This window comes from Terrapene carolina, unplaced genomic scaffold (genome assembly GCF_002925995.2).
Source record: "Terrapene carolina triunguis isolate 2854851 unplaced genomic scaffold, T_m_triunguis-2.0 Scaffold35022, whole genome shotgun sequence".
Lineage (NCBI taxonomy): Eukaryota > Metazoa > Chordata > Testudines > Emydidae > Terrapene > Terrapene triunguis.
Window position 1 is genome coordinate 6324080 of NW_020699373.1, and position 10643 is coordinate 6334722.

The window sequence follows — 10643 nt, forward strand, 5'->3', positions numbered from 1 at the left end:
CACACACACACACACACACACACACACACACACACACACACACACACCTTTAAAAAAAATTAAATGTCTCCAAAGCAAAATTCTTTACTTTAGTCTGCTTTTCTCTTCACTTACTCAGCCACAGCATCTCTGAGTTAAGCATAATTTCCCCATAAGCTGTATATCATCTATTGTACATGGAACTTACACTGACTTATACTGAAGTTACATGACAGGAGCAGATTCAAGAACAGCATTTTAACCCTAATGCCTAAAATTAATTAGAACTGGCCAGAAAACTGTTTTACCATCCTTCGGAAATTTGCGATTTCCAAAATGTTTCCCATTATGCATCTGGACAAACATTGGGAATTTTTTTGTGAATGAAACAGACAAAGACACTCTCTCCATAATAGCCAATATTCCAAAGGTTAGGACATTCACTGGGATGTGGGAGGCCCATGTTCAAGTTCCTGCTCTGAAATCTGGGTTGCCCACATCCAGGTAACTACTGGGCAGGTCAGTTTCTCGGGACCTGAGAAACCTTCTCAAAGAAAGTTTCATCAAAACAGATACGTTTTCGCAAAAAGTTGTTTCAATGAATCAGCATTTTCTCACAAAACCGTTTCATCCAACTATGCCAAACCAGTTCTATTAAGTAATCAACATCCAAGTATATCTAAATACAAAAATGCACACTGTCAATATGACTTTTCAGAAACATTTACTTTGGAGTAGATTAACAAATCTGTTCCTGACTTTGCCACCCAAAACTGTGGTTATTCAAATGTTCAAAAACAGACATTGTACATATAAATAGTGAAATTATTGAGGATGTAGTTAAATTAATAAGTTCAACCTGACCAGGAAAGAGACTATTTCAATTTAAAAAGTGGTGTAGGCTGTTATGAGATAAATAAATGATTTATGGAAATATATGTGCAAAGTAATCTGGATTTCTTATTACAGAATTGAGATGTCCTAACTATATGTCAGTTAGTTTAATAGTATTTATTGTTATTTAGCTGACATCCTTTCCTTTTTTAAAAACTGTCTTCTGTAGGTTGGTCTGCCATCTCAAAGCAATACATTAAATCCCTGTCATGTGTACTTGTGTAGAAGTAAATCAATAATTCCATTTACCATCACCTCAGAGTATTTCACACCAAAGACACCCATGAGAGACTAACGGTAGGTGCAGAATAATTTGGGAATTTATAACCTATTAAACAGAAAGCATTCCAAACTTAAATCTCACTTTCTTTTTCTTGAGTAGTTTTCACAAAGAGAGAGGTGAAGATTTTTAATAGAAACATGGAAGGTCATCTGTTTTTAGGTTATTTATAACTTCAAGTACTGACTGACCTGAAATTTACAGAGCACTGACATTCTGTGGCAACACTTTGATAATACTAGTACATAAATTCTCTTTTTCTGATATAGCAACATACTTCGAGTTACTGTCACTTGCACAGTTTCACTGTACAATGCTTCCTTGGGGTCACTTATATACAAGTAGTGGAACTACTTGCAAAAGTGAGTCCTCCCTAACATGAGTAATGGCTGCACACTTGAATCTGAAGATCAACTTACAACTTTTGCTTTATTCTAACAGTTGTACAGTTACAGTACTTATGCAGTACACTCCAAAGCACTAGGGAAACAGCTAGTTAAAACTCAATATGCTGTTAAGACTGGTAAATAAATATTATCTCTAATTTACAGTTGGAGGAACTAAGAATAAGAGGTCAAATAACTTGCCCAAGGCCACAGAGTCAGTGGCAGAAGAGGGATTTGAACATAGAAGATCCTGACTACCCTTTTCCTGCTTTAATCACTGCACTCAGCCTAGAAACAACTTATTAAAAGGATGCCTTCAGAATAGTTTGACTAATTTTTTTAGTATATAGTTTATACAGTTAGGCCAAAATACAACTTAAGGGGACAGAACAGTATACAAATATTTGTAAGGTGTAAATTCAAAGGAGAGAAGTTATTTAGCTGGATACATAGCAATATCACTAGGAGTAATGATATGAAGTTAATACAGGGAAAACTTAAGATGAATATCAGGAAAAGCTTTCTGACAGTGAGATGTACTAGCCTGTGAAATGGTTTCCCAAAAGAAGAAAAAACCCAGTTGCTTGGGACACTGAAACCTAGATTAGGCAAAAAACAAAGTGCACTGTATGGAACAATCTACATTGGCAAGGGGATACATTGGTTGGGCTAACAAGGGTTTTCCATCTTCACCAACCATTAAAAAAAAATCAAGTTTGCTTGATATTAGAAAGACAATGTAGGCAAGGTAATATCTTTTAGTGGACCAATTCCTTTTGGTGAAAAAGAGAAGCTTTCGAGCCCAATCCTCCAGGGGGGAGGGGTGATTTAACTCACATTTAAGCAAGTGAATGATTGAGCCCTATAACAGGAACCATTACTTATAATATCCATATACAGTGTCAAGCCCTGATCCTGCAACTGGTTGTGTGGTAAGACCTCTGTGGTCAATGGAGCTTCACACAGCTACATAGGATTGCCAACTCTGGTTGGATGTATTCCTGGAGGCTTCATCACATGACAAAGATTAATCTTTTAATTAAAGTTAATTCCTGCGGATTCCAATACAATCCTGGATCTCTGTGAGTGCAGCTAATTGCAGGTTCAGGGTCTGATAGATCTCAAACAGACCTGAACATTATGGACTACAAACTTGGTTATATTACTGAGTCAACCTCAGTGTTTCCTAGTTAAACAAGAAGGGGAAATTCCTGACCAATCACTGTATTCAAAATAAAATGTTACTATTAAAAAAATGTCTAGACAAATATTTATGTTCTCTGCATGTCCTCCCCCCGCCCCCAATTTGGAGGAAAAAAGTGTACGGTATTTTTAGTAACACTGAGATAAATTCTGTATCAGGTGCCACATAGCACTATTGTAGCTACACATAAGCTATAGGGATAACATGATTTACAGTGTTGTTGTAGCCACGTTGGTCCCAGGATATTAGAGAGACTAGGTAGGTGAGGTAATATCTTCCATCAACAGAAATTGGTCCAATAAAAGATATTGCCTCACTCACCTTGTCTCTATAAGGAAAATGACATTTTTCCAAAGACAAATTTTAATAGTCCTTGAAAAAACACACTCACCAACACAGAGTTGTGCATTAATCAAGTCTCCACAAGGACTCAGGATTTGACCCTATCTCCAGAAAACAACTCGATTGATTGATTTTTATTGGATTTAGCTGAAAGTTAACTTGGTTGTTAAATTGGTTTTCCCTTCTATATCTTTAGAACACTCTTACCAAACCACAGAATAATTTCATCTGTGAGTTCTTTACAACCTGATATGTATAATTCTCAATGGACTGGCATGACAAAAGTGGACATAAAGGAGAATAAAAAGGCACTGTCTTAATAAGACCAAGATTTAGTCATTTTAAAAGGTCAAAATCCTGCCAATACATCATCCCAGGGGCAAATGACCTGTGGCCTGCAACCTTTACTAGTATTTGAGCTAACTCTCTTTTTCAGATGTAAAGTAACAATTTAACACATCTTGACAATACACCACCATGCTTTGTTTTTTTAAAACGTATCCAATTTATACATAATCCCTAGCCATAACAGAGGCACTAAGGCTTTCTTTCAGTTTTATTCTGAGATAAGAAAATGAAACCCTAAAAGGTTACTGTGGTAGATTCATGGCAGTAGACACAGTTAAGAAAGAGCAAGTTTCAGCTGAGTTTTAGGGACAAAGATTATATATTACTGACACACACAGATGGACATAGATACATCAATGCAAAGAATCCCTTGCTCTAACTTGGTTATCATGGTTTTCTGGCACTACATCCTAGCAACTAAAGACTGGCACAAAGGATATTGCAAACAAGATGTATTAACGCATCCCTACCATGCTATGCAGTTTATAAGGCAACAATTTAATGACTGACTAATGTAAACATTTTTACATTAAAATAAGACATTTGAGTAAAGTTTCAGAAGTGCTGAGCTTTGATACAAGTATTTAAAGCTACTGTTGTGCTTTAAACTGTAGCACTGAAGCTATTTATAAGCCAGGGGTTCTCAACATTTCTCTTTCTGAGACCCTCCCCTCAGACAGGCTATGAAAACCTCCCTGGCCCACCTGTGCCACAATAACTGGTTTTCTGCATATAAAAGCCAGGGCCGGCATTAAGGGGTAGCAAGCAAGGCAACTGCCCAGGGCCCCATGCAACAGGGGGCACCGTGAAGCTAAGTTGTTCAGGTTTCTGCTTCGGCCCCATGTGGCAGGGCTCAGGGCCCCACACTTCAGCCTCCATGCAGTGGGACTCCGGCTTTCTGCCCTGGGCCCCAGCAAGTCTAACACTGCTTGATGGACCCCCTGCAACCTGCTCGCAGCCCCCGCACCGGGGCGGGGCGGGGGTCCCTGGTTGAGAACAACTGTTAGAAGCAAAATGAATTCTCTAGCTAGCCAGTATTTACTCTTGTGAATAAAGAGGATGTAATGTTCCATAAATCCTCATTTGCATAGAATAGAAGAAACACCTGCTGGACTCATTGGCAGATGGCTCATATAGCTCAATGACAAGTTATTAAACATTAGTAGTAATTACTTTTCAATTCAGAAGGAACTGCCACAGAGGAATGGTAATACTCTGCATTTATACAGTGCCTTCTACCAGAGGATCTCAAAGCACTTAACAAAAAGTGGAGAAGTACTATTTATCCTCTATTGCAGAAGCAGAAGCTGAACACATAGTTGAGTGCTTTGGCCAAAGTAAAACAGTGGCAGAGACCAGAACATGATCAAAACCAAGAAAGGGGTCGGGGGGGGAGGCTCCATTTCAGGGATCTGAATCTGAACAGATGTTAATTCTTAAGGTTTCAGATTTGATGTTATAGCTTTGGCCCAATTCCAGTTTATGGTTTCACATCTTGACTTGACACCCCCAAGAGTCAGTGAAAAAAGGATAGGGACCCACCAAATGTGATACTGAAGGCACAGTGAGAGATCGGAGAACCAAAAGAGGTCAGAGTCCTGAGGGCCAAGGGAGAACAAAATTTTGAGAAGTATATGATGGATGATGTCCATGCGAGCCAAGCAGTCGAGGAGGAGGAGGAGGAGGACGACGAGTAAGGAGGAGTAGATGTCCTGGGATATGGCCATGAAAAAGGTCATTTAAGATTTTGGTGAGGGCAGCTTCACTGAAATGGAGAGTGTGAAACATGAACTAGAGAGCTTCCAGGATGGAGGTGGAAAACAGGAACTCAAGGCAGATGGTATTAGATGGTATTCAATGAGTTTTGAAGTGGAGAGAACTGGACAATATTTGGAGAAGCAGGTAGCAGCAGGGGTGGAAGATGAAGGGAAACCAAAGCATGTTTCTCTGTGAAGGAAAGAAACTTGAGGACAGAGAGGTTGAGGAGAAGAGTAAGAGAGGAAGAAAGAATAGAAGTGAATGATGTATGGAAAGGTGCAAGAAGATATCACATAAAGATAAGGAGGAATGCATTAATTTTGCTGCCTCACTGGTACATTTTTAAAGATTTTTTGCACTTCGGGTCTATCATGCATTATCTTGCACATAAAGCAAAAGTCACGTTGGCTTTTTCCAAATCAAACTGCAGACATCACTAAATTGCTACCATCACTGCTTTCCAAGGGTTATGTTTTATTCAAGCAGCATTCCTAATATATATATACCCATCTCTAAGAACACTTCAGAGATAACTCTGAGCTCATTCATAATGCTTCACGTTACTAAAAATATAGGTGTGTAAATGTTTGGGTCAGATAAAGGTAGGATTTTAGGTAAGGTAACATACATGATGAGATTATAGCTGATCATGGTATGCTAACAGAACAAATGCAACAACCGACCTCCCAGCATTTTAAGTGGCTAAAACAGGATGGGTCTTGTCCTGGAGGTTGCGACCAGGAGGTTGCAGAGCAAACCTTCCCCATACTCATCCTGCAGCTGCAGCTCCAGTTCCTCACAGGGGGCAGCCAGGCCAAATTTAAGTGAATGGTACTGCAACCCTGAACAGCACGAGCCATGTCACAAAACCCAGAGTAGGGAAGTTAAACGCAGCCAGCCCTGTAGGATTGGAGTCACTTCAACTGGGACAGGGTTTTTTGAAAGCATCAAAGCACGACAGTACAGCAAAATTCAGCACTGTTGGGAGTTCTGAGAAATACAGTATTAAAAAAAACCTTCAACTATGTCAATATTATTTGAATGTCCCATCTGACAGACATAAGGGAAACGCATCAGCTAATTTAGCTGCACAATCAGCAAATAGGGAAGCTAATTTATGGGAGACCAGAAGGCCTCATTCCAGAGGCTAATATACTTCCCTGAACAAAGCATTTGAAAGACAGAAAAAAAAGGAATAGTTCAGTCAGTATTTTACATGCTAACCCAAAGCCTTCATTCATTGGTGGAGCTGGGTGACATTTTTTGGCTTAAAACTTTTTCAGCCAAAAAAATGAATATTTGGCAACACCAAAATGTTTCATGAATTTGTATCAGTTTTGCAGAATTGTTTGTGATACAAAAGACGAAAACCAACTGGAACAGCAGTCATCGCACCAGTGCCAATATAGAGGGGAAATAACCTCTTCTCCTACTCAAGATTCTCCTTCTTAGGCTTCCAAAGTTTGTATTAAGCCCTTTTCGCCACAGTGTCACACTGAGAGCTCATGTTCAGCTGATCCACCATGCACAACCCCCAAATCTTTTTCAGAGTCACTGCTTCCCAGGATAGAGTTCCTGATCCTGTAAGTATGGCCTACATTCTTTGTTCCTAGTTGTATATTTATAGTTAGCCATATTAAAACTCGTATTGTTTGCACCCAGCTTACCAAGTGATACCTCTGAATTTGTGACCTGTCCTCTTCATTATTTACTAGTCCCCCAATTTCTGGGTCATTTGCAAAATTTATCAGTGATGATTTTTTTTCCAGGTCATTAATAAAAATATTAAATAGAATCAAGAACCAATCCCTGCAAGACCCCACTAGAAACACATGCATTGGATGAGGATTCCTCATTTACAATTACATTTTGAGACTTATCAGTTAGCCAGTTTTTAATCCATTTAATGTACGCACCATGTTAGTTTTATATCATTGTAGTTATTTAATTAAATTTCATGCTGTACTAAGTCAAATGCCTTACAGAAGTTTAAAGTATAGTATATCCACACAATTACACCTTTATCAACCCAACTTGTAATCACATAAAAAAAAAAAGAAAAGATATGATGGTAGTTTGACAGGATCTATTTTCCATAAACTCATGTTGAGTGGCATAATTAATTATATTACCTTTCTTTAATTCTGTATTATCAAGTTTCATATCAGCCACTCCATTATCTTGCCCAGGATCGATCAAATGTCAGACAGACAGACCCAGGTCATCCCATTTACGCTTTTAAAATATTGGCCCAAAAAAATGAAAGAAAACATTTTGTTTTGCGTCAAATGAAACGCTTCATGATTTTTTTTCAGAATTGACAGAGAACCAAAAAAAAATTACTACTCATACAGCTCTGTTCATTATATATAATCTACAAATATAAAAATATTCACACACACATGCTTCATTTGCTATGTTCTCTGGTTCCTCAAACAAAAGATTATGAAAAACAATAAGGCAGGTTTGCATTATCATTACCATCAAGGAAATTCTCACCATGGGTTTTGAGAAGTTGCTCATTTTAAATTTCCACATTTTTTTTTGCCAGAATTAAATATTGTTGGGGTATAGCATGTAAGGGTATGACACTTGCAGACCAGATGCCAGTTCATGCCAAGCCCCCTCGGCCTCACTGAACACTGACAAATGCATAGCTGGAAGCCAGTCTGGCTCCCCTGTGTGTTAGTTTTATTAAAATAGATATTAGAGTTATAAGAACGTGTTTAGATTTTATGGAATGCTTGTAGGATTCTGCATGTATTAATCCCACTTATAATATCTGCATCCCATGTTATAAGGCAATGTTTAAATGTTTGCTGTAACTATAAAAATGTTTGCTAAGACTGCAAATCCCCCACAGTCATGGGAGAAACACTACCAAGTATGTTCACTACAAGAGATGTTATCTCATGCCCAACAAAAGAAGGTCTTCAGAAATCAGACAAGCCATTGTGGACAAAAGACTGTTGATTTCTTTTCCCACAACCCTGAGGAAGGTATGTGCCCAAGCCCTCATCCCACCACAGCTTGAATGCTGGGGAAGGGAATAAAAATGCCTGTTAAGGAGAATTTATTATTCCTGCGCTGTTTGAACTGTGAGAGGTGAGGATTTCTAAGCATAAGCAAGGAGTCCCCAGATGTTTCACCTGTGTTAGCCCTAAAGGCTATTTAGGGTCTGCTTACTATAGAAATTTCTATTACCTTTTGAAACCTAAACTCATTTGTGCATGTATGCTTACCAGCTTTAATCTTGTAAGTAACTCATTTCTATTTCTTAGTTAATAAACCTTTAATTAGTTTGTTACAGAATTGGCTGCAGATGTTGTCTTTGGTTTGAGATCTGAGTACAATTAACCTGGGAGTAAGTGATTGGTCCTTTGGGCCTGGAGGTAACCTGAATATTGGTTGCTTTACACCAAAAATCACATCTATGGGCTGGTCCACACTAAGCCCCCAGTTCGAACTAAGATACGCAACTTCAGCTACGTGAATAACGTAGCTGAAGTCGAAGTATCTTGGTTCGAACTTAAAGGTACTTACCGCGGGTCCACACGCGGCAGGCAGGCTCTCCCGTCGACTCTGCCTACTCCTCTCGTGGAGCAGGATTACTGGCGTCGACGGCGAGCACTTCCGGGATCGATTTATCGCGTCTAGACAAGACGCCATAAATCGATCCCAGAAGATTGATTGCTTGCCGCCGAACCAGCGGGTAAGTATAGACGTACCCTATGTCACAGTCAAGCTTGCCTGGGTGGCAAGATAGACTGGAATGCCCAAGGGGACTGTCTGTGACTCCATGGGTAAGACTGTTCTAGTGCTTTAGGAGTTCACACTTATTACTGGGTTGGTGAAATCGAATTATAGAACATACAACCAGTTTGGGGTTGTTGTCTTGATTCTTGAGAGTCTGTCCTGAGGTTGGCACTCACAGCTGTGAGTCACTCATGACAAGGTGTTGATTCAAAGCCAACTCCTTTCTATGGAAGTCTTTCCACTGAAATTGATGGGCTCTGGATCAGGACAATAGTCCCTTAAAGTCATTATATTTATTATGGGTGGAACAAATAGATACAGTAGTTCATTTAATCTAACAAAGCAATTGGATGCTGCAGACTACTGATAAATGCATTCTTTGCAATCAGTGTATCTTTCAGAACTGGAAAACCCTATCACCTCTGAGAACAGAAGAATTACAAAAGGGTTTGAGCAATTTGGCTGTACTAGGGAGAATTGCTTATTGAAACACAGAAGCAAGACTGCAAGGCTTTGCTAATATTTAGACTATTTTGGCCCACTACATCTGAGTTTGAGGACATATGTCAGGCTTTGTACATTATCCCCATCCATTTCTCTTAGTGTTTAAACCTTTCATCATATTTCTGATTCCTAATTTAGTTTGAGAGAGGACCAATATATACTTATGCACACAGCGAAATCTCATCCTCATTGAAGTAAAGAGGAATTTTGCTATTGACTTCAGTGAAGCAGGATATCATCCACAACCTTATCATGAATGTTCCTACAGTGCTTCAGAAAACTTTACACTGAAGGCACTGAAATGAAGATACTTCTGGGTGTCAGAGTGAGCGACAGCTAGCATGCACCATACTGTGTGACGGCCACCAATGCTGGTTTTGACTGGGGATGGAACCAGGCACCTCCAGAGCAAAAAGCAGGAGTCTTTAGAGGTTGGAGATATGACAAACCTCCATCTTTCATGGCTTGGACACAGCAGGGGAAAGTATACCATGTACTAAACAGTGAAATGGTGGAAAATGGTAGAGGATACCAACACAATCCCCCACTTGACTGAAAATAGCTTCTCCTTCTGTACCTGTACCATATACAGCCATGATCTTGTGATTTAATATCTCATTTTGGAAGAATATCCATACAGTTTAAAGTAGCTGAAATATATTTTTTAAACGTCTAACAGTAAATGTCCCTGGGCTGAGACATTGTAAACATGGAGCAAATTTTTATATATGTATTGATTTTGAAATCCTCAAAGAGAGGATTATTTTAAAGACGGTGTCAAGGCTGATTCCCCACTTTGAACCTTAGGGTACAAATGTAGGGGCCTGCATAAAAACTTCTAAGCTTATCTACCAGCTTAGCTTTGGTCCGCTGCCACCATCACAAGAATTCCCTCCCTGGGAAGCCTTGAGAAACCTTTCACCAATTCCCTGGTGAACACAGATCCAAACCCCCTTGGATCTTAAAACAAGGAGAAGTTAACCATCCCCCCTCCTTCCTTCCACCCTCCTTTCACCAACTTCTGGTGAATACAGATCCAAACCCCCTTGGATCTTAAAACAAGGAGAAATCAATCTGGTTCTTAAAAAAGAAGGTTTTTAATTAAAGAAAAAGGTAAAAATCATCTCTGTAAAATCAGTATGGAGAATAACTTTACAGGGTAATCAAACTTAAAGAGCTCAGAGGACCCCCC